General features: G+C 40.5%; 1 long non-coding RNA gene across 1 annotated transcript; it reads left to right on the forward strand.

Moving 5' to 3' along the window:
- The first annotated feature begins 323 nt into the window (after nucleotides 1-323).
- LOC110354605 (uncharacterized) lies at nucleotides 324-14,977 on the forward strand. Its single transcript, XR_002406751.4, has 2 exons — nucleotides 324-567; nucleotides 10,768-14,977. It is a non-coding gene; the product is annotated as an uncharacterized lncRNA (long non-coding RNA).
- Nucleotides 14,978-27,623: the final 12,646 nt, after the last annotated feature.

Here is a 27,623-nt window from a genome sequence, read left to right on the forward strand (position 1 = left end):
GACATATTATCCATGAATCATTGTATTGGACATACTGAAACAAAAAAATTAGAAACATGAAAGTGAAAACACAACAAATACAGTCTAAAAAACTGGTTAAAAAAACAAACAAACAAACAAAAAACAAACAAACAAAAAAAACACAGAAATGAGATATTGCTATGATCATGAATGATTGTTTTCAAAGCACAACTTCCATTTAAAAATAAAAGGAATGGAGAAAGTAATCAAATTCTATATAATTTTATTTAAATGTTTTGTTTTGGTTTTAAATCAATCTTTTTTTTTTTTCTTTTTCTTTTTTTTTTTGCCAGTAGCAAAACATTTTTGGTAGGTTCTCATTGTAAGGACCCATGTGCCTGCTGATACAAAGGTCTTCCGAAGTGCAACAGGCCCTTGAAGGGAATTGCCTGCCCTCCAGCTCCACCCTGCAGCCAGTATATAAGTAAGGAAGGTGACCCAGGGCAATTGATGAAAGTCTGAGCTACTGCAGGAGGCACTTTGGAATAATGAGTTGCTGCACTACAAAGACTGCTCAGCTGTGTGGAGGCAACTATCAAGGCAAAGGTACTGCTGGGGGCATCTGGGTGAGGAGATGATGGGTGGTTGAAACATTTTGGCTTTTCGATGCTTTGAAATGTAGTATATATTTAAGAAAGGAGTTGGTGACCCACTACTGCCTTGATGAAGGAAGGTGAGAAGTGGGTGGCTGGAGTGGTTGTGACCTGTTTGCTTTTAGAGCTTAAGCTTAGTCTGCTGAAATAATCATGCTTTGTGTTCCTATAGTGTTTGATCTTAAAGTTCTCTGGAAGTGTTGCCTGGTATTTTCTGTCTTTAGGGTGTTATGAGGTAGCATGTGGCTGCTTCTCCTATGCAGGTGTGAGGCTGAGGTCTACCAGGTACTTGGCATCAGCCAGAAAGCAGATCTGAAATGCAGGATTTTTATTTTTTTATAGCTCTGACTAGAGAATTGTAGTCATCTCTTTTCAGTCTGTAGAACTGTAGAAGAAATATATTGTAGAATATTACTTTGCTTATTAAAAATGTGCTTTAAATGCCTTGCACTAATTCTAGCATTTTTCTGTAGTACTTTTTGTTTTAAGATGCTTAAAGTATGAATAATCAGGACAGAAGGAGTAGGTCAAGGGATCAGGCATTACATATCCAGAAAAAACAGGAAGGAATAGCATTTGGAAAACAAAATTATTTCCTTGAATGAACTCTTGACATGGATGAGAATTAACTTTGCCAAACCCAGATGGTGCTGCAAGGAACAGGGAAGTTAATTCTTCCCATTGCTGAAGTGCAGTGTAACCTATTTGTCCTTTATCTGTCCTCATTACGTGGTGATGAGATCAAAGCTGACATCTGGCTGCAGTTTTGCTGAAACCGGGCAAGTGATACTCTCTGCTGAATTTGTAAGAGAAAATACATTTGGAAAGCAAAGCTACTGGGGTTGCCTCACAAAAGTTTTAGTGTTTGGAAAGTATTTTACATACCATAGTAACTACTTCTGCTTATGATACTGTGTTATCCTAAAAGCTAGTGGATTAAACATGATTAATGGTCTAAAGCATATTCATCATATCAGCCTCATCGGTATATTAAACCATGGTCAATTTTCATGACAGTCTGGTATTTACATCTGTGAAAAGAGATTACAAAGTGCAATTGTATTTCAGTGTTGTGCAGCCCATGTTATGCTCCAGTTGCAGAGGAGAGAGGCTCCTCTAAATCCAGCTCATTCTCATTCTACAGTGCAAGCTGCCATGATGCACACATTTAATTCTTGAGGGCTGCAGTTCAATGTCAGTGTGTTGCTCTTGATAGATGAATTGAACTCAGCCTGGTATAGCTGTGCTAAACACTTTAGATACAAGTAATAGAAAAGGTAGAGAATCAGGTCCGTAGTGTACCAGAACAGCTTTTAAAATGTGCTTTTCTTGTTAAAGATGATTCTTGGCTGCATCCTCCAGGTGAAGCTGAAGGGTCTTGCACTGGAGCAGAGCCAAGTACTGGAAGAGCTGGGAGTGCTGGCAAAGGCTGGCTTCTGACTTCTCCACAGGCTGTGTACAGAGCGAGGCCCTTATCTGGCCTTTAGGTTGCATTTTATCTTTGTAGCTGCATTTCTAAATCCTGAATGTCTGAATAGAAGGTGACAGTGCCTCCCAGAAAGTGTAGTAAACAGCATAGTTCTGAATGTTAAGTAATACTATTTTCTGTAACTGCTTCTGGGATGTGGCATGTCCTTAGTAGGCGTGCATTTATAGCTGTGGAATTTGTTTTTCAGCTTTCAAACTGTGACTTTTGTATTTTCTCATCACTGTAATGACTGTGGTTATTTGTAGCAAGGGTCTTGGCACCTACAAATGCCAGTGTGACTCCAGCTGATAAGTAAGCACCTGAACCATCATAGGTATTTGAGTATTTCATGGCCATGTGTTTGAGTAGGGCTGAGTGTGGGCATGTCTGAGCATCCAGATGGTGAGCATGGTGCAAGGCAGCACGTGGTGGCCAACAGATGGGCTTCCTCTATCAACTACCTGTTGAGCTTAGCAGCCATTTTGGTTTGAGGTTCTTGAACCTATGAAAAATGACAGGAGAAGCCTTCAGCTTTTTTCTTGTCCTGTTAAGGCTGAAGTGTGTTTTTAAATCAGCTACATGCTACAAGCAGGTGTGTAAAAGCTGTCTTTGGAAAAGACCTCTGTGACTGGGGTGGGGTGAAAAATAAAATGTGAATGTCAGGTTTTTGTGGGAGTGTGGCTGTGGGGGTTGACAAGCCCCATGGTTGCCGATAAAATTAGACTCTCAATGATGAGGCCATCAGGAACGTAAAGAGTTTAGAAGGAACAAAGAAGGGTGATTTGGGATCCTTGTTGTCTTGGACTGCTTGTTCTCCAGCATTAAGTCATGGAAGTTGTTGGGTGTTTGCTGTTGCCAGGCAAAGTTGTTGACCAATGAATAGTCACTGAAAAAGTACTGCTGGAGAGCAAATGGTATTAGAAGGGAGCCTGTCCTCAATAAGAGTTGAAGCTATTGTCATCAATAAAGTAGTAGCAGTTACTGATCTTAAAAGAGCCCTGGTGTCCCTGCGGTCTTTACACCACAGGTTTTCTTTAGGCATATGACTTTTGTTCAGGCTCCTTTAACATTGCCTGGGGTTGTAATTTGGAAAGGGTGATGTTTTGGCCCTCCTATGTCACTTAAGATGGCTGCAAAATACTATATAATTGCAAAAGACAAGATTAATATTCTCAACTTCTATGTAAATATCATTTTTTAAGGAAAAAGTGTTACTGCATGGCTAGCTTAAGATGTGCAGATATTGTATGTCCTGAGTATGTAAATAGTCTTAAACAATAATTTTAGACCTGATTAAAAGGTTCTCCCCCATCAGAGTGAAGTCGTTCATAGGTGTGAAGGGTGGTATTAATGTACTGAAATTAGTTGTGGAGGGCACTTAGTCCTCATAATACAGGGCTATGTTGCTTGATCTCACAGAAGGTAATTCCTGGAAGGCAGATGGGACTACTAAAAATACCTACCACTTTTTTTCTGCTTTGTGAAAGGGGGATATAATGGTGGTGGCTATACAGTGCAAAGCTTGTGACTGTCCTTTATCTTTAGGGATGAATTAAGTCAGTGGGTGTGTAGAGGGCATATTCCTCTACAAATATGGACCAAATTCTTTCTTGATATACCCCAATGAAGCACGTTCTTTCTTGTGCTTCCCTAGCAACAAGAAATAGCAGTAAGAGAAACAATCTATCCCAGGCATGCTTCATGGGGAGATTTAATATACCTTATTAGATCAACACAGTAATGAGTGTACTATTATTTACATGGTATGTGTCGCGTTAAAGGGGTGTAGCTGATTAACCGTCACGGGCCCGTTTGGATTCAGAGTACTGAACCAGTCGGACATTCACCAAAACTGGGGGTCCGTTCGGACATTCACCAAAAACGTAATAACCGCCTGGGGGTCCATTCAGACATTCACCAACAATGCATTAACCGTCTGGGGGTCTGGTTAGATTCAGAACACTGAACTATCACGGATAACCACCCTCACCCTAGTTGCATTAATGAGAGCTATCACAATGCAATCAAGTATGGTTTATTACAGCAACAGATAATCAGGTTCTTTTGGATTGCCGGTGATAGTGACTATCTGCAAAAGCAAGCTAGTATGCATGAAATACACAGGTGTTACAGGGGTTCTAGGTGCGGGTTCTAGGTGCGGGTTCTAGGTGCGGGTTCTAGGTGCGGGTTCTAGGTGCGGGTTCTAGGTGCGGGTTCTAGGTGCGGGTTCTAGGTGCGGGTTCTAGGTGCGGGTTCTAGGTGCGGGTTCTAGGTGTTATAGGGGTTCTAGGTGTTATAGGGGTTCTAGGTGTTATAGGGGTTCTAGGTGTTATAGGGGTTCTAGGTGTTATAGGGGTTCTAGGTGTTATAGGGGTTCTAGGTGTTATAGGGGTTCCAGGTGTTATAGGGGTTCCAGGTGTTATAGGGGTTCCAGGTGTTATAGGGGTTCCAGGTGTTATAGGGGTTCCAGGTGTTATAGGGGTTCCAGGTGTTATAGGGGTTCCAGGTGTTCCAGGTGTTACAGGTGCGCAGCCTAGAAATAAACGCGTTAAAAGGATCAAAGACTCTATAGAGATTTATAAGCAAATATTCAGATCTCACCCAAAGGTGTCCCAATGGGGGGGGAAGAGAGGCTCAGCCCGTCGACTGATCCCAGGAGTCAGGAGGTCCTAAGGATGTTGTATGTCCTTGGGATGGTATCTCCCCTGACGATGGTATCTTCCCTAACATCCCCTCTCTCTTGGGCCAATTTATATTATTTTCTATCTTTTAGGTGGAGCTTGAGTGGCTCTAGTCAAGCATATCTTAGTTATGATTGGTGTAAAGTTTTCCCGTTTCCGTTTAAAGTAATAGGCTCCGAGAAATTCAGAGCGCATGCTCAGTGAGGGGTGGTCGCACCTTGGAGGCGGGTAGCTTTTGGGATGGAGGTGTGTTTTGGTATTATAATGATATTATAATGAGCAAAAAGTACACTAGGGTACAGCATTTGTCAAAACATGACAGGTCTTTGGCTTAGGGTGGCAAAAAGTGCAGCTTTGTGCACAAGAACAATCGAGGCCCCACCTGATTACAGAGCCTAGCCGTGGTGTCTCCACTCCACTCCACGCTCCGTGGTGTTCCTTAGAGCTAGCACACCAAGTTTCCCCAGCGCGATAGCATCTAAGGTTGGGAGCCTAGGGAACGCTCAGATAATGCAGTTATGCCCTACCCTGAAAGCCTCTTCAATGCTGTACCTTTTCCTTAAAAGTGTGAATGTTAATTTTATTTTCCTAGTTACTTCAGGCATTTACACCACAGTATGTTTGTGTGGAATTTATGCCACTTTCCAGGATAAAATATCCCAAGTTTGGGAAATTGGAGACCATGAGGTTACTCCTCTGCCTTTCCCTCTTCAGACCTGATTTCAGAGCTTTAATCTGTACACAAAAGATCGCTGTTCTCTGAAGGACTTCAAATATTTTGTGAAATAAATCTTAGTTCACTGAAGTTTGTCAGCTTCCTCAGAGTATCTGCAGATGATACCAGACAAATGTCTACTGTTAGCCTCTGGCTGAATTTAACATTTAATCTAGGCCTGCAATTTGTGAAATGTCCATCTTTCAAATGAGACTGGATCTCAAAACCAGGCTCTAAATATTTCTGAGGTCTGGACAAACTTGAAGCTGGAGCCATACTCAGGCTAAGCTCTCCCTCTAATACTGACATGAAATTATCCTGGGAGGAACACAGAGTGGTCTAAGGAATTTAGAAAGGTCTTTGTTCCTTAGCACTCAGACACATTGAAAGCCTTTCTGGCTCTCTTCCTTCTCTTTGCTTGGCTTTCATAAGATCTTATGATCCATTTCAAAGAAAAAGCACTTCTTCAGTCCTTAAAAAACTTTTGAAGAAATAAAAGCAAAGAGCTTAAAAGTTCTGTTTACTCGGTTTTCCATGTTAGGAAAAAAAATATCAATCATGTTTGGCTCAGTTGTCAAGTGGAAGATGTCAGGGATTTGCCTCGTGTGGTTTGAGACCTTTGTAGTAGAGGATGGAGATCTGCTGTGGGTCAGAGGCTGGTGTCAGGGTAAAGCTGACAACCATATATTGGATGCTGTATGTGGGGACACATACATTCTAGTGTTAGGCTTCTGGAAGCAGTATAAGAGGGGTATTCAGGGCTGGAGCTTTCTCAGACAAATGTAAATAAAATACGAAATGCTTTTGTGCAAAACTGTTTTGTGAGAACTCATGAAGGTCAACTGTTCTTCTACACTGCTGCTGAGCTTAGGTGTGTTTACCCGAAGCAGTCTCTGCAAGTATTTTGTTTACTGTCTATTCATTGCCAATTAATCTGGAACCACGGTACTGCCTTATTAATTATGAATAGGCACCCTACCTCCCCAAACTGGGTCTGGTTCAAGTCCTGCTTTTCCTTCCAGCATTGAGGTAACCTGACTGACTCAGGTGCTTCTCTTGGCTCTCATTCGGTCAAGTGAGATCAGAAACAAAGCCTCAAAACCTAGCATCTGACTATCACTTGAAAAACAGTTTGCTTTTTACTTATATTCAAGTTCAGCCAAAACAACTCAGCTTTTAGAGGCTTTAGGATGTGCCTAGGGATCAATATTTAAATTACACAGGTATTTCAAATAGCTGCTTTGCATTGTTCAGTAGTTAGAGAATATTGGAGAAGAAATTCTCACTTCATTTCTTACAGCTATTTTATTGCATAGAGCAAAACTTTCCATCAGACACATAGGATACACATGATCATCTAAGAACAAAGGGTAAATAAAAAAATAATAACCAAAAATAACTATAAGAACATGCCACGTTGTTAATTGTCCTTTAATGTTTTCAAAGCATTTGCACTTCAAAACAAGCTAATCTGTCCACTTTGGTTTATTTTTATTGAAATACAAATCAAACTCAAAGCCCACGGGAAGGGGGATTTTTTTTAGCCTGTGGCAGAGAAATAATTTTAATTTCTTATAAATCTGTTCTCTGCTTCTTTGTTCTTGTTCAGTCAAAACATATATGGATTTCAATGGGTTTTGTTCTACCATGGAGTAACTGAGGACTGCATAAGTTCTTTGACTGTAGCTCAGTGAATCCCTTCAAGTATTGAGACAAGGTCAAGAAACTGCCCTACTTCCATGATTATATGGAGAACTACATGTTTGTGGAAAACGAGGAAGCCTAAGGGGAGAAGTGCTTTGATAATTACACAACAAGCTGAGGATACCAGTGACTGACTGGGCCATTTGCCCCAGGGAAATGCAGAAGGAGTTCAAGGAGTTTACTTCAGGGTATTTTCAGCATCCATACTGAGTACAAAAGCAGCCTATGTTAAGTGCCCAAGTTCCTTATAGGTGAAGAGTCTGCAGTTAGATGCTTAGCACCAAGCCATAAATTACCCCACAATCCTAGAGAAAGGAGCTGCCAGAAATAAGTGTGTTCTGGACATCTATTTCCACTTTAACAAACTATCACAAGAGAAGCTATTTGGGTAGACCAGTGCGGTGTCAGGAGTTGGACTTAATGATCCTTATGGGTCCCTTCCAACTTGAGATATTCTATGATCATTTTCCAAGGTGGGGGGGAGATGAGAAGACAGACACTTGAATTCATTATCAGTTCAGTTGACCCAGCTGCATGTTAGACAAGACCCTAGAAGCCCAAGGGCTGACAACTAAACTGGAACCCTGCATCCCTCTCTTCCTCTCCCCAGTGAAAAGAAAGCACTGGGAGGCTGCTGTTGGAGGTGGGAAAATCATTTGCATGCACTTTGCCTGCTGTGGTTAGCAGTTCAGAAGGGAACTCTCTCAATTCATCGCATATCCTTTGGATTTGATATTGTTCAATGCCTTCCAAAAGGCTGTCTGTCTGGTGTTTTTTTTTTAAAAAAAAAAAAGTTTTGCAATGGAAGACTCCTGAAATCCTTCAAGTAAATATTACTCGAGTGTTGCCAGGTCCTAGCTCTAGGCAGGATTGTACTGTGATGAAAGGGATGAAATGAAAAATAGCAGAAGACTCCATGTATGAGGCAAAAAAACTGCAATGTCTTTTACATATCTTTTCCCCTCAGAGTATTTTTTTTTTTCCTGTGAGCTACAAGCTTACCTTAAATCACATTTGACTTAATAGGCAGACATCATCATGGTGCTCATGGCCACTGCCTGTATTTCTTATTCCTGTGGATCACTTCCACCAACAGGTCAGATTCATAAGACTGAATATATCAGAAACAATTTATTCACCTCTGCCAGGAGAGGCATTTTCCTAAATTGCTAATTTCCACCCCCATTTTCTCTCCACCTCTCTCCACCTGCCTTGCCTGGATACATTTGTGAGCTGACAAACGTCTCCCCACTACCACCACATTCACTGCATGTGGAGAACATTGAACACTTCTCAGATCAATTAGTATTTTCAGCACAAAGGCAAATAATAGTTCTGTCCTCTTTAGCTATGGATGGAATGGGAATTAGTTAATTACTTAATTAGGAATTAAGGCATGGGAATTTAGGGAATTAGCCTAAAGACTCTATTTTTCTGTTGGAAGTCTGGTGTTTTTCGTTGCCATCCTTAATTCTTTTCTAATGTGTTGTCCCATGACAAAACACCTGTTAACGGAAAAAATTTCCAGAGCAGGAGAGTATTGTCTTCAGTAATGTCTAATGTTGAGTGTAGGGGTGTTAATTCTTACACGCACAAATTTGTGATTACTGTGTCTCCCTTCTCTTTGCTCCCAAAGGGAATATGCAAGTGCAACAGGCTTTGTGGTGGTGTGAAACTATTTGCATGTGCACTGGTATGTTGCAGTATGTTGTAAATGCAAAAGGGCTTGTGCTTTTTTACATGTGCCTCTGGAAGAAGGTGTTGTGCCTGTGTACTGTGGGCAGTACATAAGGGGGAATGTGCAGGGAAGACTAGCAGCCAGAGCATGTGATTTTGAGAAAGAGGAATGGCAGAAAACCTGAGTGGAAATTTACAGCTGCAGCTGGAGACACTTGAACTATATCAGAGTAACCTCCATAATTCTGCTCTCTGGAAGATGCAGCAAAGGACTAACCCATTTTTTTCTTTCTAATGAATAATGGAAAAGGCACTCCAACATTACTAATTAGGGAAGATTTTATTCTGGAAGACTTTAATAAGGAGTATTAATAAGCATCAACTTGAACAACATTACAGGAACATGGAGATGTGCAGAGAAGCTTAAAGTGCAAGGCTCTTGCAAAAGCTGACAATGAAGGAAGTTGAAAAACTGTCCAAAGACAGCACAGAAAAGATTCTTACCCAATTCACAGCCTCATGAGAGGTACTAAGATCATTTTCAGAATATCTAATCAAATACATGCAGAAGAGACTTTGCACCTGATTTCCTGATAAGGAATGGGTTTCCCAGCACTGAATGTTTATGGAAGTTCAGTTGCATAGCACATTCTGGGACTGGTGCATGGGCAGACTGTTAATAAGATTGGTGTCCCAGGTACACTAAAAGGACATGAGACCACACTCTTCATACCGGGTGTAACAGATATCAAAGAATCAGTAGTAAAATGTGGGACCTGTTCAATCAATGGACTTATACATGGAAAGCCATGTGCAGCACTGGTAGCTTTTGCCACTTACATTAAGATCAGTACTTTGTTCTTTACTGTTGTGCATGTACTCTTCTCTTACCACTGCCTCTTTGTGTAAAGGAAGTCTAATATAATCCAGTTCACATTAGGCATTATGTTCTAGACTGATAGCTATGCTGATCTCTTGCATTTTATCTGAGGCACATTCCTATTATTAAAAAAAATGTTTTTTCAAACTAAGGTTTTATGGTAAAATACTGTTTATTGAAATGGTGCTGCAGGCAGCCCAGCTATCCTGATGACTTTACCCAAGTGACTCACTTGGGAAGTGTAGTGTGAACAGGAGTTCACCTTTTTTTGAAATACTAACTCCTTTTGATTGTCTTCTTGTGGGCCTGGGTCTAGCCCAGGTTTTATCCCTGGGAGATATCATTTGTGCATCTGCATAGATGTGTGGGTGTCATGCAACTCCAGAGATGTGAGGAGTTGGATGTGTCAAAGCATGGCCGATAAGTCAGCACTGAAATTTATGGACCTCTTAGTTATTGACTGGGTTATTACAACTGGCTTTTCTGTCTTGAATGAGTTGTTCTAGGGCCTGTACAAAAGGCCTACACAGAAGTGAGCTCTATATGACTTAATCTGCATTCTGGGGGCTAGTCAATTTTAATTGTACCCATAACCAACAGTGGGCAGACCACTTGTCTCAAGAGTCTCAAGCATTAAATTTTCTGGTTGTACTCATTGTTATTGGTGAGCTAAGAACGTGATGTTTTTGACTAAATGTCACAACATAAGTAACAGTAACTGCAGCTAGCACACTGCTGTTGGTTTTAAAGGACAGAATATACTCAAATGGGTAGGTCTTTGAAATATTGTATCTGCCACAAAAAAAAATTGCAAATAAGACATGTTTCAAGGCTCGAATAAGCCAGATTTATGTCATATTCACCACTGGCTATCCCTCCCTGTTTTTGATTGTCTCAAGCACATGCACAACCATATCATTTGGAATAGATCAAATGCAATCTATCATAGCAGATGAGAGTCCTAATGCAAAAACTGTTGAAGATGAGTCTTCCCCCTTTTGGGTACTTATATGCTCTGTTTCTTACAGGTCTTGTCGTCTGCACTTGCACATTAGATGACCAAGGTGCAGGAAGAAGACTGAGTTCTCCTCTGTTTAAAGATGAACTTTGACAAAATGGACAGTTCTGACTTCTGACTCAGAGTTAATCAGTTGCTGAGAACTGTGCCCTGCTGCTTTGTCTGTCTATCATCTGTCTTCAGCTAATGAATTCCTTTGGGGTGGAGTGTTCTATCTTCTGTTATATTTTCAGTGGCAGCAGTATACCCAGCAAAGGAAAATTCCACTAGAATATAATATTGAGAACTTAATATTGCACTGAAAGTCATGTTAAAATTTGAGGACAGACAAATTCTAGATCTACAGAGCAAGCAAATCTCTTTACTAATTATGTTGACTGAGATTTCAGATAATAAAGCTCTTTAGAAGAGGTGGTGTGATTCCAGAGAAGTCCACTTGTGCTGACTGATGCTCCAACACAATTTGGAGGCAATGTCTTTGGAGAAGGTGACAATGGGATGAATTGGTCCTGTGCTAAACATCTGAATTCAGTGCAGTTGGGACTCTAGCTGAGACCCCTGATGAGTTTGTCCTTTCTTCTAGGATATTTGCAACAACAGGATTGTCCATATCATGTGCACCTTTATGCCCTAAGGAATTTGCAATGAAGTTGTTCAGGCACTTTCTTTTATATATCTCTGTGGTGCCACTGCAGTTGATTGCTTCAACTGCTCTGACTGAAGCAGAAAGACTTAATAAAAAGTGAGATGAAGTACTCAATGAAACTTCCCCGGAGTGGGTGGGGAGGTGAACTGTGACTGTACTGCAAGGGGTTTGTCTTCCCTTTAGGAAATTGTATTTTCAAAAAGAAAGCCTAACAGGAGTGTACCTGCTGGTGCACATCTTTAAGCTCTGTATTGGAAGATCTTTTTTAGACAGAGCTTTTCATTTAAAGAGGTATATTCATCCCTGGTATTAAAGTTCTCTAGACCTAATACTGAGCCTCCTTATAGCTATCATTGGAGAAGACTTCCATGGTATAGTTCACCTTAATCAAATACAGATCTCTAAAGTAGACCAGATGTGTATGCACTCCCCAGACAACTTGGTAGATTAATAAAATTAGACAAATTAGTCCCTACACTATGTACATCTATGCTGCCTCACAGTTGCTACATTAATAACTTGGCAGCAAGGTGCCCTTGATCCTAGTTATTCTACACTTATAAATATTTGGTGCATCAATGACTCAAACCCACTAATTGAGGCAGTTAGCTGAAGTTTGAATTGATTTTCTTATCCCTGACCAGTGAATGTTTTTCTAAGACTTGTCAACTCAGTACTGCTTAGGAAGCTCATCAAAATGTCAGGCTTACTTTGAGTCGCAGCCAGAACAAGAGCGGCTATGTCCAGTCCCATATTCTGCATAAGACCAAGGAAGATGCTGTCATGAAAATCTCTGGAAATTCATTTAGGTTTAAAAGTTATCCCACTTGGTAAAATAAACTACTATGAATGCCTACTTATTGTTTACAGGTCCTCATGACAGGAATCGTCCCTGAACCTGAACAACAACTTGAGATAATAATTTACAGTTAAATATTGTAAATGGGCTAGAGATTATTTTTTTTTTTTTTGCCATTGGAGATCACATTTCTATGCATTGCTGCTGTTCACTTACTGTAAACTTAGCCAAAATATGTTTATATAAAGAAAGGGAGGAGGAAGGTACTGTGGTCATTGTGGGTTTTCTTTCTGCTGCAAGCCTTAATCTTATTGAATAGCTGCCTATCACTGAGCTATCAAGTTTAATGATGAAGAAAGGAACAGAAATGTGCTTTTGGCTGGGCTCCTTATCTAAAGGCTGTGATCTTTGTCAGGAAGATTGACAAAGCTTATATTCATGGGATTTACTTATGCATGCTGATATGTACAGTCTGGGGACAGGCTTCTTCTAACGCTGCTTTCCTGAAGATAGATGTCAATGCTGTTCATAGAAAGGTGCTGTTGTGGACTGCAACGTTCTGACATGCTGTCCATCTTGTCATCTTGAATATTCCTCTCCTGAATTAGCTCTGTACAAGGTACAGACTGGGAGCTACACAATAGTATGTCTGTATATGGACTGCACTGTGGTCTGTCAAAGTGAACAGGAGACCACTTCCAAGTGGAAGCTGGAGTTGAAGCCACTAACCTAATAATGTTTTAAAACCTGATGTCATTTCAAGCTGGCCATCAGAACACAGGAGTCAAAGGCTAGAAGGAGTTGACATTATCATCATCCTGACAACTTGCTTCAGGATCACTGGAATCACTGGATACAAAAAATAGAGGACTAGAAAACTAGAGGGAACATATATCAAACAAGTGCAGCCCTGGAAAACTCACTCCCACTGAACACAGTAATACATTTGAAATGATTGCATTTCAAACTATCTCTAATCAGTTATTTCCTGTCTTACTGCCTACTGAGGAGCAACTGAATGACAGCTTGGTCTGCCTCTAAAAATCCTTTTGAATGGCAGCTGTCCATGGTTACTTCCAAAATAGTTTAGTCCTATCCAGAACTTAAGCAGTGTCTCTCTCTTTATAGCACAGGATTGGCTGGTGCTGGTTAGCTGATAAACAGATGGCTGTCTGCAGGCTGTGGGACAGAGACTGACTAAAGAAAAGTCATTCTTTGAGAAGGGATGCTTTGGGTCTAAAGCAAAAGGAATTTTCTGGTTAACTTAGTCAAGTGACTTCCACATTGAGTTTGTTTGCTCAATGCCACCTAAGTCTGTAACACTTTGTATCCACCCTAATATACAAGAATAAGTACGTATTGTAGGAAGGTATCTCCATATAGTGTAACGACAGCTTAGTGTCTTCATTTTACTATTAGTGTGAATACGAGACTAATCTCACATCTTTCTCTTGATTTCCTTTTCCCACAAGTTATCTATTAACAATGGCTGTAGATAAGCTAACAGAAGCCACTAGCAGAAGCTCCAAACCCAATCACCCACACTAAACTATCCTGATCCTGTGATATTTCAAAGCCTTTTAATATTCCCCTGCTCGATATGTGTGGAGGCTTCTTGCAAGAGCTGCCATCAGGAGTAAGTTATAGCCGAGATGGAATTCATTAGTTCAAGCCCATAATGATTTGACTGCAGACCAATGCCACAGCCATGCGCGATGCTATCGGCTTTCAGTCTGGCTGTAAGGAGTGACTTGGCTGAGTGACTTGGCTCCATGTTGGTAAGGTACTGTGGTTTCTGGAACAGCCACCATGACATACCACAAAATATAAATTCATTGACCTAAATTAGTCAGATACTCAAATTGAGTACTTCAAAACAGGAGCAGGAAGGCAGATAAGAGTTTTATTATGGCCCTACAGAAGCAAATTGAATTCCATCTCAGCAGGTACCACTGGATGCAATGGTCTGGTTTGTTTTGTTTGTTTTGCTGGAGGGAAGTGCTTTAGCCTCACTGGTCATTAATCAGTTTTAAAGAGCCCATTTTATTAGTTGCTCTGCACAGATTTTCTCTTTGCAGGATATTTTAAATAATATGAATCAGCATTCTACTTGAAAACATTAAAGACTTGGCAGGGAAATTTCAAATAAGTGCATGAAAGGATATAAAAAGTGGGATCAATTTAACTGGAAAATGCATTACCCATGTAAGTCCTAAATAACTGCTGAGTGTGGAAAGGCCGATAAAAACAAACAAATCAATAGAATTAATTAAGTGGGAGGCAGTGTGGTCTGGCAGAAAGACCACAAGTATGGGAACAAATCCCCTTGTGATTTCAGCTTGTGCTCTAGTACTGAATAACTAGGTATTTAGGCTTTGGATTCTTTTTAAATCTGTCTGAAGGATTTAGGTGTTCACATCAGGAGGACTTAAAGCCTTAGATGCATTCCCTTTGTCTGGACCAGAGATAAGAGTATCACTTAATCACTGTGCTCCTAAAGTATGCTCAAGGCAGGTAGTGAAAAATCAAAGACTTCAGGGGCTGAAGATTTGGACTATGCTCTGGTGAAAGTGATGACAACTCTCAACCCCATTAAACAGGCTCAGGATGAAGTTCTGTCTTCAGCTCTGCAAAATTAATGATCTGCAAAGATGCTACCTTACCTCACCATTTTCACCAAGGAATGCAGGTGGTTACAGGGATATGCTGGTATGCTTTCGGGCTTACTGTATATATCTCTTGTGAAAATAAATAAATAAAGCCTTTCTAGATGAAGCCTGCTCTTCATTTCATCTCTCTGAATGTGTCTTGTTTCTAGGTTGGGATGATAGTGAATTCATCAAAATTCCTCCCTGCTGAAGCCTGTCTAACTAACAGGACTTGTTGCATCCTAGCCATACGACTGTGCTTTTGTAGGGCGCACAGATATTCAGCAGAAATGGAATCATAGATGAACTAAAAGCTACCAGCCTATTATATTGCCTTCTGCTTTTTCAAGAGTTTGACTGAATTTTCATCTGGATTTTAAAGCCTTTGCAGCTTTAGGCATAAGCTTCCAGGGAGTATAGAAGCATGACCTGCAGTAGTGGCACAGCTGAGAACCAGGCTAGTGAAAGATCCCATCTACTGAGCACTGTCCTATATATCTATCCTTTTTCCAATCCAATCTTTTAAAGCAGTCCTGTTTCCCTGCCACCAGTAAGTCCCTTTACAAACTGCTATATGGTGCTGTGTTTATTCAGCTTGACTTGAAATGCAGTTGCTAAAGGGCTGGGATTGCAGCTTAACGTCTAACTGCTGGGCAAATCTACAGTGCTATAATGCCTTCCAATGCATCTGGAAGTGCGTATATGGAGCCAAGGTCTGGCAGAGGCTGTAAGTGATTGAACCTATAAAGGAGCAGAAAATTTGAAAGCCTGGCAGCAGATTACTCCTTCATTAATCATCAGCTACCCAATCTATAATACAAGTTCTGTGAATGTGGCAGTTGTTTGATATTCTGGGTGGTTTTTAGTCACCAGCTCTTTGCACTTCAGGAAAATAATCCATAATCATATCTGTAGCTCCTCTAGCTTGACCCCAGTGGGCTGATTTCTGCAAAGAAGCTTTACAATTCATCTTTCTTGTCTAGCCTTCTTGCCAGAAAATAAGCAGACCTTTTCCCTCCACAAGACAGCAGGGAAGATCTAGAGCTGGAAGGGCTGAGAAGACAAAACCTTTCCCCTCTGCATAGTTATCATTAGTACAATTCCTTCTCCTGCTTCTTCCAGCACTCCTGCAAATCCAAACTGCAGTTCTGGATGTATGAAGTTAATACCAATGCTGTTAAATTGCAGTTCTTTCCTGAGCCAACCCAGGCCTAAATAGGCAGCCATATACCTGCCTAGTCAGTGTTATTATCTTGGGTCATGCATTGTGTGATCTGCTGTGATGGATTTTTTCCCGTATATTGATGACTTTTATACCAAACTTCAAATGTTCACTGACTGTTAAAAACATATATTTCTAAAAAAAAAAAAAAAAAAAAAGAAAAAGAACAAAACAACAAAACCACTTAGGAGTAGTGAATGTGGCTATAAGATCGCATAAAATGTTTTTCTTCCAGGTACTGTTGGCACTCTTAAGCCCCAGCTGAAACTTGACCCCAGCTGTGGAAAGTCTTCCCTCACCTGTTGTAGAAGCCCCCATAATACAGTATGTCTTTGTGCTGGAGGAATTATGCTAAACTAAAAAGTAGCTCTGACTGGAAGGAAAAACAAAAAAAACACACCTAGCATTGGTCATCCTGCACTGTTATGGCTCTATGCTTTTTTTGGGGATATAAGGAGAAAGATAGGTGGAGGCCAGGGCCTGGCAAAGTAGAGTTAGGGAATAATTAAGAGTGTTAGCCTTGAAACACAAGACAGTTTTGAGGGACTAAGTGGAATTGAACTAAATTGAGCAAGTCATATGGCATGAGCTGTGGGTCCAATCACTCGGTGATGGGTTGAATAAAGCCAGGCAGCAAAACTGAGTCTTACCAGTAACAGGAGCCTGTGTTGAGCTGAACATCTGCCACAGTAAGAGGACCGATAGAGATATAGACAGCACTCAGAAGTTTACAGGCAAAACTAGCTACGCCATCAGATGCAGTCAGTCTGGCAGAGACCAATAACTTTGTCTTTTGGGCTCAATAAATGCTTTGTTAGAGTCTAGTGTTGGAGTAAACTAGAATCAGTTGCTCCAGGCTTGCTAAAAGAGATAAAGAACTTTTCTGAAGCATAGCAGGAGGGATGTGACCTATGAAAACAATGCTCCTTTCATGTGATATCGCTCACCCTCATGTGATATGTTTGTGGCTGTACCATATAGCAAGTCACAAAGAATTTACTACATTTCAGAAGTTGGCTTTATGGTCAAGATCTTGCCAAGATAAACTTTAAGCTAAGTCAGCTGATGTATTACAGCTTCTTGGCACTGCTAAAGTATAAGAAGCTGGCCGTAAATGCCATAGAAGCAGACTTACAACTGCTGAAGGTGACAAGAAAAAGGGGTTATATTGTATGTTGAGCCAGTTCTTGGACCTGTCTAAAATGCTAGCAAGCTTATGACTTTTTGTAGCTCTTAAAATGCTGATTTTCTACACGGGATTAGAGCTTGCCTTGCAGGTGATAATTTAGAAATTCATTGGTATTTTGAGACCTTAGACTGTAAAATTCACTATCTCAAAACCCAGATATGTCACAGAAGGTTCTGCTTTCTGACAGTGTAGACTTGTCTTTGTATAATGATTTATCTCACAAATGCAGTTAACACTGGTTTTATACCCTGTCTTTAAGTTTATGCATATCACATTATCTATAGTCTCATTGGCCTCAGGGTTCACCAAAACGTCCAAAATTCCAGCAATGCAGGCTCACTACCGTATCTGGTGTCTGTACAGTATCTGGTTGCCAGATACAGTACAACAGACCCATTATTTTGTTCTACAATCCTAAACTGTGCATAATTTATGTGCTAGCTAGTAATTAATATACCAGTATGATATTTTTTTGCATACATAAATGAGTGCTGATTAGTGTGATTAAGACTGCAAGAAGCTGGATGGAATAAATGGACGTCTTTCTACAAAGCTCTATACTGTATTCCTTACTCTGGCAGTCATTAAACCTAAACACAGATAGTACTAGTGTTCAGAAAGCCTAATCACAGTTGAACACTATTGATATGTTAAGGCTTCTTCTGACAACTATATCTGACTGTTACTTCCTTCAAAACAGGCACTAGTTTTTCAATCTTGTGCTGTGCAAAAGTTAAGGAAAGACACTGTCCTTTCACACTGGTCTTATAGCTGACACTGAAAAAATGAGCTGAGTCTTGAAATGAGAGCTTCTGAAAAGGAGTATCTGGTGTAAAAGAAAGGGGTTCAAGCACATTTTCAAGCCTAAACACAACAGTGGCTGCAGAGATTTATAGGATGTTGTGACATCCTTTGGGAGCACCCTGGGACTGGTCATGCATATGGTGTTTATCCTAGTGCCACTGGATGCAGACACTAGTTCTCTACAGCACATCTGGGGACACCACATACCTGGCAGCTTAGTGATACTAGCCTGTTAAGCAGTGTATTGGTGGGCTGCCAGGTAGGCTGGGACATGTCCTCAGCTACCCTCAAAGTACCTGGCTCTGGGTTGTGCACTGATCAGGCAGTGCACCAAGCTCAGGGCAGCACAGACTTGCACGTCTTCATTTGAAGATTGTAGGCATTGTACAAAACTCTCGTTTAGTTATGAATAGCTATTGTGAGTCACTGTGAAGAAAAGAAGCTGAAAGTAGTTAGGGCAGCTGGCACGTTTTCAAAAGGATTTGTTGTTCTGTATAGTTTATGTGACCTAAAGTTTAACCTGTTTTTATTAGTGTTTCTGTGAAGAGGAGTTAGACTAGTGTTGGACACAAAGATGGGAAAATGTTTGTGTTCTTGGCTTTTCCTGTGCATTTGCTAATAGTCACAGTCCCTCCCAACCTGCATCTTTTTACTGTCTGCTCCCCTATTCTTGATGATGCTCCTCATCCAGGCTGCCCAGTGTGACAAAGCTGTTCCCTTGATTTCCAGGGGAATGTGACACTTGCCAACTTGTGACCAAAGACCATAGTGAATTTGAGGATGTCACCAGGCCAAGGCTGATTTCTGGGTTAAGTGTCTGTCCTTTCTGTAGAACAGATGAGCAAGGGCTGCTCAAGATTTGCATTGGCTAAAGGTGAACAGAAACCTGCAGAGATTCAAGCTGATGATCTGTCATCTATTTTTATGGCAGCTGGTGGATCAAGCTGACCTGTTAATTGGGAATTTTTGTATCTTGCACATGGGGTTGATCCCATTTAGAGGGGATAAATGAGAGGAAGAATTTTTTAATCAGAAGTTGCAGAGCTAAGTGAGCATGGCAGTGGGAGAAGCCTTCAGGGGCCGACAAAATTGCAAAGCTGCACATTGCTTAGTGGACTCTCTGCCTTCCTGGTCTCTGTGCAGCTATTTTGGAGCAGAGCAAGAGCCACAAAAGCCGCAATGGGCTCAGTTCCCTCCACTGATGCCCTGACCCTCTAGTTTGCTTTTCCCAGTGCAACGGTGACAATCCACTAACCCTGCCCCAGTCCACACGTGAGCTGAGGGCAGTCAAATGCATTTGACAAACTTCAGTCATCTTCTCTGAGCTAAAGATCAAAGGTAAATTTTCTTGGAGCAATAACTTGCAAATCTTGAAAAAGAACTATATTAGCATCAACAAAGGGATTAATTAGTCTCCCCTTGAAGCCTTTCAAACACATACAGCCGGTTCACTGTAATGTCAGCTTTCTTTATTTCTTCCCTATGCCTTACCAGCCCTGCACCCCCTTTTGAAAAAAAAAAATAAATAAATAAATGCTATTTTCATATCAATTTGAGCTATTGAAAGAGGAGAGGAAAAGGTAAGCAGGCTGAGCAACCAGACTGTGTAAAGCACAGATAACAAAACAAGCTTTCAACAGTCTCTTTCAAGCTTTTGTGGAAATGAGAGATAACAGCCGAGCAAACTCTTTGTAGGAAATTTGTAGCATGCAGGGATGGAGTGTGCTGGTTCTCTGTGGTGGGATGTCAGGAGAGGTGCTCCCTCGGTGAGTGTGTCCATAACAGACAGGGCTGTTCTGCAGCCTCTGTTTGTGTTCTTTCCCCATAGATGTTTCCCAAACCAAATTTCTTCAAAGACCTCGTTTATGCATCTCCATCAAGCTGTAGCAGTCCTTTAAAAATAGCTATTGGCTATTTAAAAATAGCCATTAACTATTTTAGAGACAATGTCAATTAATATGTGAGTAAAGCTTCCTAATTTTCCACATTTTTTCTAGGTTTTGTGATGAAAACTTGCATTTTTTTAATTGAATGTTCACTCCTGTGAGGTTTCTCCAATACTGTATGCTCACATGCATGAAAGAGTAGTTTGACACCCAGGTTTTATGCATTGCCACATAGACGAATGGTGTGAACTGCAAAATGCACACAACTGTGTGAAGAATTGGCCCAGCTTTGCCGATAGTGAAATGCAGAAGTCAGGTTCAGGTCTGATTCTGTGGTGTGACAAGTAACATTTCCAGTTGACTTTATCCAGGCAATGAAAGGGGGAGGGGGCTCAAGGTTCTTGACAGAAGTGATGGGGAGAGGGAAGTGATACAGAAGATGACTGTCCTATCTATTAAAAAAAAAAAAAGATTGACTTCCCACTCAAAATGAACCTTCCAGGGAGACCAATGTAATATGCAAACGAATAGCACAATGGATGCTCATCTCCAGAGACATCTGTTCAAATCCTAGCTTCAAATCGCAAATTAAAAAAAAAATCCTGTTCGTGTTATCCTAGTACCCATGTGTGCTTCATAAAAACAGCAGACGACTTGCAGTCTGTTCAAGCCACCCTTGTGCCTGCAATGAGGTAGGGCAGAATTAGGGCAGATATGATAAGATTTGCTAGTATGCTGGCAGAGCTAGTGCTATTTACTTGCTGATAGACCCTTGACATGAATAAATAGCTTTCTATTGCTTGCTTTTGTAGACTAACACTGGAGCTCTTCCTTTAGCCTTTTTTCTTTTCATGCAATCTGAAAGACCTTGATATCTTTAGGACCTCTTTCCCTTTGTTTTGGGGGGGCTTTATCAGAGTATAGTGGCATAAGTCTTATTTTCAGAGAAATCAGGTAAGAAAAAAAGGAAATAAACTTACCAGTTAAATATAAAGACATCCAAAAATTTGGAGTGTCAGATAGACAGCAGGGGATGGAAATGCATTTTTTGGGGTTAACTAGGTGCATTAAAGGGAATGCAAATTGACTACTTCCGAATATTACTTTTCCACTTGGCATCAAACATTCTATATTGGAAATTCAATAACTAACATCAGTGCCCATATTCAGCATAATTGTCATGACTGAGGCTTTTACTCATTGTACTTGGAAGCTTCAGCATTTGCAAGTAGCTTTCATATAAAATAACTACATTCATTGTCTCTCCCTACTTCCATTTAAGCTCCAAAACACTCACTGATGGTGAGTACGCAGCTGAAATTTCTGTCAGCTGAGGATTTACATTCTGGGCTTAGGCCAGCTTTGACTTGGAGGGGAGGTTCATCTTATTCATGAGAACAAAGAAAATACTGAAGAATACCATGCAGTGGCGAGGCTGTCAAATATGAACTGCTTTCTTTGTCTTGCTCTGTTCAAAGGTTCCTTCCACATCACTGACCTTTGCCATGTCTCAGAGGGTAGCACTGACACTCAATTTGGTCTTGCAACCCTTTAATATTAATGTTTTTTTTACTTAAGGATGAAGGGAGAGAAATTTGGCACTTCTGGCAAGGTAACTGTAAGCACAAACACGTTTATTCCCATTAGAATAAATCACTTAAGTTCATTCTCAAGTGTTTTGTTTAATGAGCACTAATCACTTTGCAAAAGCTTTCTGTGTATATTTGGGTGAGCCAAAAATAAATCTGTCTTGACTCTTAACTGTCCCCCAACAGATACTGCCTTTTCTTTAGTTTGCATTGAATCTGTTGCTTTGAGAGCATTGTATTTCTCAATACTGGCTCTGCTAGTTTTAATATGTTTGGTTAATAACAGACCATAGAACTAGATTGGTTCAGCAAATTGTTCTGCATCTCATAATATATCAGCCGCCTGTTTAAAGTATTTTATGCAGAACACTTTGTATGGCAGTAGTACTCTTGTAACCCTGAATGTTGAAGAAACCAAAAGAAACAGAGGCAACAAAATATATGTAACAAAGCATCCCTACAAGTATATGCCCTTTGCCCAGATGCACACAAGCTTAAGAACAGGCATTGTTTGTGTCAGAATTTGGCCTTGGTTTAAAGGTATGTCCCAGAGATGTCATATGCATAGTATAAAGATTTATAAGGATTTTCTTATATTGCATTTTAAATACTGAATGTGCAGAGGTCATATGTTATCGTGACAGGGATTAAACTTGAGAAAAATATCTTGTACCTACCAGCTAATGTAAGCCCTGTAGAGAAGACAATGTACCTGAGCTCTGGAACCTGAGGAACATCTTGACTCTTCTGCAAAAAGGAGTATGTTTGTTAACTTCTGCTCTGAACTTGCCTGGTACCAGGGAAGTCTTTTCTTTTTTTTTTTTTTTTTAATTTTGACAGTAGTTCAAAGTCACTTTATGTTAAAGGCAGGCAGATCTAAGGGGAGGAAGAAGCAAATTAAGTGATATAAAGAATACAGGTGATGTGATTCAAAGGGCGGTTTATGAGCACTTGCAGTAGGGTTTGAGATGGATATGAACTGATCAGGACTGCTTGTATTAGTGTAATCTTTTATCCTGACCTGACCTGATGAGATTTTCACCTGTGAGCATGGATAAGAGAGAATATCATAGATGCCATACAGATTTAAATCAAATTTTGTGGGAAGAGTCAAGTGATCCCTGTTGAGAAGATGACCATGTTGGGGTCCTGAATGATGGGCAGAATGGTGGTTTCTCAGCAATGACTAAGGAAAGTGGGCTTCTGGTCAATCTCTGCTAATGATGCATCGTTGGCATCAGCTTCTGCATCCTGATGGCTGCCTGGAAGAGCTATGCCAAATCAAATCTGTGAGGAAGACTCCTACTGATTTCAGGGACCTCAAAGGTGTTTCTAAAATCTGTTTAGAAGCCTGTTGGTGCCATGGAAACACTTGTGTACTTGTAGCTACTGCAAAGGGATGAAGGACACACAATTTTTCTTTCATTATTGCAATGCTGATTCAATCTGCAGACTGTGCTGTAAGATATTTAGTCCAGGCAACAGCTCCTGAAGCCCATGGTGGCTGCGTGCTCAGAGCTGGCCAAAACACACTTGGCACCTGGTCCTGTGTAGACATGGTTGCCCCATCTATCTGGTTTAGAAAGCACTTGTATTTGCATATCAAAAAATAATCATGGTTAATAGGAGTGACAGATACTTATTACTTCTCATTTCAAACACAGGACTAATTGTCTTCTGTCCCTAGTAAGCAATTTAAAGAAATGTTGGTGCAGGAAGAATTAGATAATGAAGCTCTTTTCATCTGACACTTACGTGTAATTTACTTCTAAATCAACTCCCCTGGGAGGTGGCACAAGCTGTGACAGTGCAAAGAATATTTTAATGGTTTTGGCAAGAAGTCAAAGCAGAAAAATTTCCATGTTTTGATTCTGGACCCCTAGTGGATAATATTTCAAAACAGAGGTTCTGGGGGTAGTGTATTAAATGCAACATGGATAACTGTTACAAAAGAAAACCTATGGAGAAAGTATAGGAAGAACCGTTATTGGTTGACTTATGCTTCATCTTAACTCTAGGAGAAAAGAAAACCACTTCAACATATCAATGCATAATTTATTGCTTTGCTATTCTCTTTATATGAACATATGTTCTTACAGAATGCCATTATAGTAGTCAGCAGTCTTTTGCATGGCTGCTTAGTCCAGGTCAGGAGTTAGAGTGGTGCTAAACTGTACAGGATGAGTCAGTTTAGCCCTCTACAACTGGATTAAATATTCTTACCATATTAAGACATTTGAGTGTTGTCCAGATGAAGTAGAGTAACAATTGCTACTTCCCAAGGTGAAATAACAATGCTTAGAAGAATAGTCTTGTCTTCAGACCTTTTAAAATGTTCCTCAATGTCTTGGAGGAGTGTGGAAGAGATGGGCCTGGTCCTAGTGAAGGCTTTGAAGAGAGAATGCTTTCTCTGCATCTGAAAGGCACTTGGGTGTTTTCTGTGCCCAAAGATATTTTGCCAAGAAATGGTTGGTCAGTTCTAGCCATTTAATTCCTGGTAGTAAAGCACAAGGAAGGGGAATTAATCTCTAAAATTGTACTATGCCGTCTCCCTTTGTTACAGAGCTCCATGCGGGCTCTTAAATCAGCCTAATTTCATTCAAGTCTTACTCTGCAGCTGCTGTTAAATTGAATCCCTGAAGAGAATATAAGTTTGGAGGCATAAGAGGGCAGAACAGAGAATGTTTCTTTAATTGTTATTATCCACCACTCCGAGTCACTAGTGTAGAGGAGTAATTAGGGAATTGTGGTATATTTCAGTAAAAGCACCATTTCGCTCCCTTCCCTCTCCTCTTCTGTGGAAACCATATTTCAGGGTTTGTCACATTTATAAGCCCAAGCAAGAATCTCATATGCAATAATCCCAACCTAATCATATCTTAACTAAGCCCTTTCTGAGGAGATTTATGGTGACTGAAAGAAGGCAATAGTAAATAACCATAATAGCAGGCACAGCGAGACATTGGGCCTGTGCTTCGTGACTTTTTTACTTTGCACCCCTTTTGCATCTGGCCGGGGAACAATTGATTCTTTCTTTGTTGCTACCCAGGAGGTGAAGTTCCCAGTGCACTGCAGTAAACAGAATTGCTTTGGGATCCCCAAAACATATGTGCTGCTTTTAACACGGCAGGGAACAGCGCCAGCATCACCCAGAAAGAACAGCCAGTACAAAAAAGCTGAAGGCTACAGCTTAACAGGCTGTTCCCCAAAGGCAGAAACTGCACAGGGAACCAAAAGGACTAAGATTCAGGCAGCCTGGCAAATACAGTATATAATCATTTGGGCTCAAAGCATGGAGCTGATATAACCACTTTTTGATGTGGTATGATCACACGTGTGATGCAGAAGAAAAAAAATACCTACATGAGTGTAGTTTCCAGCAAGTTTGACCTGAGTAATTATGGGAGAATTATACTGAACTGACCTCAGCCCAAACTATTTTAATTTGGGCCTCTATTCTCTGTCCAATTACCTCTGAGATTCTGGCTGCAGGGTTGCCAGCAGAGAAGAGGGAATGTCTTTGGGACAGAAAACCTAGGGGGAACAGAGCACATAAAGCAGTTTCAGTAACCAAGTGTTTCCCAGGGTGAAAAGAAGGAATATAGCCATAAATAGGTTTTAATACAAATTTTGGCATAATGTAGTTCTACCTGTGAACTTCAGCATGGGGTCATTGAGATGTCTACAGTGCACATTAGAAGGGAATATGGAACATCTGAGATCAGCATGTACGGTGCAGTCTTAGATGGGATGATGGTAGTTGCTCACTTGCCCGCAAATATGTCAAACAATATGAAGGAAATGGCTAAGAGGACTGGATTGTGTCCACCTACAGGTATTGCCTAGCCATATTCCTGAACTTTGGCTAATTTTTCTATTTCATAGATACCAAGGAAAGGAAAATAACTTTTTTCATCAAATCTGAGAAATATCTGTTATGTTAATAAATACAGCCCTTGCACAACCACTTAATTTGTAGAAACAGCACACTTCAGAAGCAAACTGTAAAGGTTTTATTGGCAAAACTTAATCAGCCTCAGTTTCCCTTACTGCTGTTTCCAGCAACAAGCAGATTAGGCAGAGCTACTCATACAAATGCCTTTTATCTTGCTAAGCATTGCTCTTTGTATTTGCCTCCCGGACCCATGTTGTTGAAAACTGAACTTTTTATCTTCCAGTTGGTAAGAATTAGTGGTTTTCTGCTCTCAGGCTGCACAAGAACTATTTTCTCCAAGCTACCTCAGAAAGACTGAACTTCCACAGGATCAATGTGTAGTACTGATAAATCCACTATCTCTGGCTTCCCATCTGCTAACTGCTCCTCAGTCTGGATATCCAGCTCAGTGTTTGAAATTCATTGGATAGACTTCTGTAGTGAGCAGACTTCAAATCGCTGCTGCTTTGCTTCATGAATTTGCTACAAGAAATAAGGACAGTTCAAGAAATAAAGATAGCCTCATGTTAAAGTATTTTTTACAACTGAAGGCCAATAAACATGTTCCACAGCATGAGGTTTGATTATTCTTTGATTATATCAGTGTCATATTAATGTAAAGCTGTTCATTTAAGTAGGGGTACATCAGATACAGCAAGTGCTTTAAATAAAGTATATGTCAGTCTGGTACTTCCCTGAGGAGTCCTTTTCGGCTCTCTCTTGCAGGGAAGGATGGCAACAGCATCAGAAGTGAGAGCAGAACAAGAAGGAAAACAAGTAAACATCCTTCAGTGAAAACCTACTGTCCTTCCAGGATCAGTGACATCCCAGGGACTGTTAGACTTGCATGTTCATATGCCTAGAGCTGGACTGTGGGATATGGATGTTGATTAAAACTCCTTTCTGTGTCTACTCACCCCAGGTGTCCAAACCAGCTTGAGGTTGCTCCAGCTGTATCTGTTAGAGGAGAGCTGGGAGTTGTGAGTCTGCAGGAAAGACTTCAGCTGTTGGACATGGACAGTCCCTGAGTGCCTCTTGGGGGAGAGTTCAAAGCAGCTTGAGTTCATCAGAAACTTAAATAGCATAGAAAATCTTTCAAAACAGCATTGTACCCCAGCATTGTTGGAGGGACATTGCTCTGGGAGGTGTTTAGCTGCTGTGGCATTAGTGAAGTTCTGTCTTGAGTGGGACAGCCTTGTACCTCTTTTTTGCCCAGCAGAGATAAAACAGCTTAAGTGTATCAGGTGGGGCTAATGCTCTAGGAGCCCAATGAGAAAATGGCTTGAATGGAAAGAATAGCTGTTTTCAAGATCTGCAGGATTTCACTCAGAAACCCTGCTATGTTTTAGAGATGGTCCTGTTGCTGTTCATCCTTTGTAGCTTTTCAAATATCTGGTAGGAAGTCAGTGGCAATTCTCATGTTGATTCTAGTGGGGCTTTATCTCAACATTTATTTACCATCTCTTTCTTCTAAAGCAGCTTAACACAGATTATCAAATACGACTGCTATTTCATCACACCCTTAGACCACCACATCTAGATTGTTCAAGATCTGAGGGACACCATACAGGAAATACAAGGTTTCACTTATTGCAGTCTCCACCAGCCTTGAAGATGACACTTCCTTGTCCACAATAATAGAATATTGACTGTGTGGTTTTGCCAGTTTTGGCCTGTTTTTTTTTTTTTTTTTTTTTTTTTTTTTTTTTTTTTTCTGCTGAATACAGCAATTTTAGTTATTATCAATCATGAAACATGTAGGTTCTCAAAATGAGAGGATAAAACATGCACTGGCTCTAATGTTTGTCTGTCCAGACAGCATAGTTGGCTTCATGAAGGTTCCTGTGATTTCTTTATAATTTCACGTATTTATCACAAAAACAAAACTCTGCAATATTTTCATTGTATATCAGTGTCTCCTTTCACTTCTGTTCCTAAAAACATTAAATCAGCACCAGTTTTCTATAACTCTTACCTGTTTACTCTCTTCTCCCTAAATCAATAAGCCTTTGCAGCAAAGTCTTATTTCAGATAAGCAGGCAGTAGCTGCAAAGCTCTTGTATTCAATGATGCTTAGGAGTTCTGATAAGGTAGGTTTTTTTTTTTTTTTGAGGGAGAGATGGTGAAATTCGGAAAACGCTGTGGTGAT

Source organism: Anas platyrhynchos, chromosome 14 (genome assembly GCF_047663525.1).
Source record: "Anas platyrhynchos isolate ZD024472 breed Pekin duck chromosome 14, IASCAAS_PekinDuck_T2T, whole genome shotgun sequence".
In the NCBI taxonomy this organism is placed as follows: Eukaryota; Metazoa; Chordata; class Aves; order Anseriformes; family Anatidae; genus Anas; species Anas platyrhynchos.